This window comes from Oncorhynchus masou, chromosome 15, assembly GCF_036934945.1.
Source record: "Oncorhynchus masou masou isolate Uvic2021 chromosome 15, UVic_Omas_1.1, whole genome shotgun sequence".
NCBI classification, from domain to species: Eukaryota; Metazoa; Chordata; class Actinopteri; order Salmoniformes; family Salmonidae; genus Oncorhynchus; species Oncorhynchus masou.
This window is the reverse complement of record NC_088226.1, coordinates 69,703,484-69,708,483: the sequence shown is the minus strand read 5'-3', so window position 1 is coordinate 69,708,483 and position 5,000 is coordinate 69,703,484. Positions and strand designations below refer to the sequence as shown.

General features: G+C 43.0%; 1 protein-coding gene across 1 annotated transcript in view; it reads left to right on the top strand.

The window, feature by feature from the left end:
- Positions 1-5,000, top strand: part of LOC135556741 (anoctamin-5-like) — an 88,028-nt gene that overhangs the window by 18,164 nt on the left and 64,864 nt on the right. The window lies entirely within an intron of this gene.

The following is a 5,000-nucleotide window of genomic DNA, read 5'->3' as shown; positions in this document are numbered from 1 at the left end:
TGTGTGTGTGTGTGTTGTTTGTTTAGTGTCATTTTACAGTCTTTAGTCAAACCCTGCAGCTGTTGGTTAACTACCTAATCATCTCTGTGTTATGAGTGTGTATTGACACACTCCCTGCTTGCTTCTAATTGTTGTCTGTGTGTTTCCGGAGTGTCTAGGGGTTATTGTGTGTTAGCCATATATTGGGAGTGTGCAATAACATGTGCCTAAATGTAATAACCTAAACATGCGTCAATGAACAGGATCTGGGTCGTAGCCTTTTTGGGATAATAAAGTATTCTACCACTGTACTACTACTATGGGACTTGTCTGTCCAGATGTCTGTCAGGAGTCAAGCACTAAGCATTGAGCAACTCTGAATAATTTCATTTGTATTATTTATTATTATTTTTTAAACTTGGCAAGTCAGTGAAGAACACTTTCTTATTTACAATGACGGCCCTACCCCCCGGGCCAAACCCGGACGACACTGGGCCAGTTGTACGTCTCTGAAATCACGGCTGGTTGTGTTACAGCCTGGAATTGAACCAGGGTCGGTACTGAGATGCAGTGCCTTAGACCACTGCACCACTCGGGAGCCCTAATGCTAAGTGCTTGTTTTACCTTGATCAGTCCTGTTATCCTCTCATGGCTTGTGTTGCTGCTTCTTACCTATCTATGTTTAGTTTCCGGACTTGGGAGTAATGGTGTTGCCTGAACCAGAATCTGTGTTTACAGGAGACGTTTGAATGTGCTGATTCTCCCTTGACAAGCTGGTGAATGGCAAGGTGAATGGGAAGGTGAATGGCAAGGTGAATGGCAAGGTGAATGGCAAGGTGAATGGCAAGGTGAATGGCAAGGTGAATGGCAAGGTGAATGGGAAGGTGAATGGGAAGGTGAATGGGAAGGTGAATGGCAAGGTGAATGGGAAGGTGAATGGCAAGGTGAATGGCAAGGTGAATGGGAAGGTGAATGGCAAGGTGAATGGGAAGGTGAATGGGAAGGTGAATGGGAAGGTGAATGGCAAGGTGAATGGCAAGGTGAATGGGAAGGTGAATGGGAAGGTGAATGGCAAGGTGAATGGCAAGGTGAATGGCAAAGTGAATGGCAAGGTGAATGCCAAGGTGAATGGCAAGGTGAATGGCAAGGTGAATGGCAAGGTGAATGCCAAGGTGAATGGGAAGGTGAATGGGAAGGTGAATGGCAAGGTGAATGGCAAGGTGAATGGCAAAGTGAATGGCAAGGTGAATGCCAAGGTGAATGGCAAGGTGAATGGCAAGGTGAATGGCAAGGTGAATGGCAAGGTGAATGCCAAGGTGAATGGGAAGGTGAATGGGAAGGTGAATGGCAAGGTGAATGGCAAGGTGAATGGCAAGGTGAATGGGAAGGTGAATGGCAAGGTGAATGGCAAGGTGAATGCCAAGGTGAATGGGAAGGTGAATGGCAAGGTGAATGGGAAGGTGAATGGGAAGGTGATTGTCAAGGTGAATGGGAAGGTGAATGGCAAGGTGAATGGGAAGGTGAATGGCAAGGTGAATGGGAAGGTGAATGGCAAGGTGAATGGGAAGGTGAATGGCAAGGTGAATGGCAAGGTGAATGGGAAGGTGAATGGGAAGGTGAATGGCAAGGTGAATGGGAAGGTGAATGGGAAGGTGAATGGGAAGGTGAATGGCTGCTTCCTTAATGTCAAAATAAGTTCGGTACTTAACAAAGAATGGCGTTTCGCTGAGCAACTGTCTTCATTACTGCCGTAGTGGCCGATATGTACTTCTAAAAAAGGTCCCCCCAAAAAAATGAATACCTAATTTTGTGTTTTTATCATCTTAAGTATTTTTTGGGGATCCAGTTCGCAAATCCACTTCTTCTGTACCTTCTGCAATATTACATTTTACGTAATTTAGCAGACTCTCTTATCCAGAACGACGGGAGCAATTAATGTTAAGTGCCGTGTTCAAGGGCACATCGACAGATGTTTCACCTTGTCGGCTCGGGGATTCGAAACCAGCAAACTTTCTGTTACTGGCCAACGTTCTTAACGTTCTTAACCGCTAGGCTACCTGCCGCCCTAATGGATTTAAAATACAACACCTACTCATTCAAGGGTTTTTCTTTATTTTCTACTATTTTCTACATTGAATAATAGTGAAGACATTGAAACTATGAAATAACACATATGGAATCATGTGGTAACCAAAAAAGTGTTAAACAAATAAAATATTTTTTTTAATATTTGAGATTCTTCAAATAGCCACTCTTTGCCTTGGTGACAGCTTTGCACACTCTTGGCATTCTCTCAACCACCTTCATGATGTAGTCACCTGGAATGCATTTCAATTAACAGGTGTGCCTTCTTAAAAGTTAATTTGTGGAATTTCTTTCCTTCTTATTTCATTTGAGCCAATCAGTTGTGTTGTGACAATGTAGGGGTGGTATACTCCTATTTGGTAAAACACCAAGTCCGTATTTTGACAAGAACAGCTCAAACAAGCAAAGAGAAACGACAGTCCATCATTAATTTAAGACATGTTCAGTCAATATGGAACATTTTAAGAAATTTGAACGTTTCTGTAAGCGCAGTCGCAAAAACCATCAAATGGTATGATGAAACTGGCTCTCATGAGGACCGCCACAGGAAAGGAAGACCCAGAGTTACCTCTGCTGCAGAGGATGAGTTCATTAGAGTTACCAGTCTCAGAAATTGCAGCTCAAATAAATGCTTCACAGAGTTCAAGTAACAGACACATCTCAACATCAACTGTTCAAAGGAGACTGCATGAATCAGACCTTCATGGTTGAATTGCTGCAAAGAAACTACTACTGAAGGACACCAATAATAAGAAAAGACTTGCTTGGGCCAAGTAACATGAGCAATGGACATTAGACTGGTGGAAATTTGTCCTTTGGTCTGGAGTCCAAATTGGAGATTTTTGGTTCCAACCGCCGTGTCTTTGTGAGATGCAGGGTAGGTGAACAGATGATCTCCGCATGTATGGTTCCCACCGTAAAGCATGGAGGAGGAGGTGTGATGGTGTGGGGGTGCTTTGCTGGTAACACTGTCTGTGATTTATTTACAATTCAAGTCACACTTAACCAGCATGGCTACCACAGCATTCTGGCAGCGATATGCCATCCTATCTGGTTTGGGCTTAGTGGGACTATCCTTTGTTTTTCAACAGGACAATGATCCAACGCACCTCCAGGCTGTGTAAGGGCTATTTTACAGAGAAGGAGAGTGATGGTGTGCTGCATCAGATGACCTGGCCTCCACAATCCCCCGACCTAAACTAATTTGAGATGGTTTGGGATGTGTCGGACCGCAGAGTGAAGGAAAAGCAGCCAACAAGTGCTCAGCATATGTGGGATCTCCTTCAAGACTGTTGGAAAAGCATTCTGGGTGAAGCTGGTTAAGAGAATGCCAATAGTGTGCAAAGCTGTCATCAAGGCAAAGCATGGCTATTTGAAGAATCTCAAATATAAAATCTATTTTGATTTGTTTAACACTTTTTTGATGACTGCATGATTCCATATGTGCTATTTCATAGTTCTGATGTCTTCACTGTTATTCTACAATGTAGAAAATAGTAAAAAAAATAAAGAAAATCTCTTGAAAGAATAGGTGTTCTACAACTTTTGACCGGTAGTGTACACTAAATAAAGCCTATCCTAGAAATATACACTCACTAAAAACGTACCCTATATTGTCTACTTAATCTACTAACAAAATATTATTGCATTCCATGTAATGTAGCACTGTGAAACAGACTGATATGACGTTCATACACGGTTGTAAAAATCAATGACCTTTCCTGCCGCGGGATCAGCAGACCTGTGCATGTCAGTCATGAGAGATTTTACTGGAGGTGCAGAAGAGGCGAATCATTGTACGATCTAAACCGCTGTGAAATATCTTTTCAATAACTAAAAAAAAGATTGTATTTTCAGCGGTTTGAAGCTGCTGTACAAAACAGAAAAGTAAAAGATGAAAAAAATCAACTTAATGGTGGAGTATAGAAATAGCGCACATAAAACAGATCTACCGCTTCATAAACTTGATGAGAATGACAGATCTATAACTCATATTTCTATGTGTACTTGGTCTGGTCACCCAAAAGTAAAATTTTTGCAACTTTAAGCTTGAAAAGCTGGCGAATAGCAATTTGAATGGCTTCTTCCTGGGCTCGAAGGAGAATCACTATATTCAACGTCTCCTGTAAACACAGATTCTGGTTCAGGTGTTGCTAGGTTGTCTGAGTTGTTGGCAGTATGTATGGGGTTGCCATGGTGTCTGAGTTGTTGGCAGTATGTATAGGGTTGCCATGGTGTCTGAGTTGTTGGCAGTATGTACTGGGGTTGCCGGGGGGGTGTGTTATAGAGATATGCCAGTCCCAGTATTCATCTAGTACAGGGTTGTGTTCAGTAGGCACACAATTAAACACATAGATACTATTTGAAATGCTAATTTTTGTTTTTAGTTGCAAAAAATTTTGCTACGGTTTGTCCTAATGAACACAACCCTGGTCTGTATGTTGTTAGTCCCTCAGCTACCGTACAGATGTAGGATCTTAATTGCAGGAAATGCAAACTTGTAGTGTATTTTTTACTTTTAATAAGGCTTCTAAAGTTTGTCATCTCCACTGACCTGATTTGCCCTGTTGCCGCAGGATCATTTTCCTGTTGTAAAAAAACTGGATCAAATTAAGATCCTCCAACTTTACCGAGTACCTCTCCCTCTCTCCCTCTCCCTCTCTCCCTCTCTGTCTCTCTCTCCCTCTCTCTCTCTCCCTCTCCCTCTCTCCCTCTCTGTCTCTCTCTCCCTCTCTCCCTCTCTGTCTCTCTCTCCCTCTCCCTCTCTCCCTCTCTGTCTCTCTCTCCCTCTCTCTCTCTCCCTCTCCCTCTCTCCCTCTCTGTCTCTCTCTCCCTCTCTCTGTCTCTCTCTCCCTCTCTCTCTCTCCCTCTCTCCTCTCTCTCTCTCTCTCTCTCTCTCTCTCTCTCTCTCTCCCTCTCTCCCTCTCTGTCTCTCT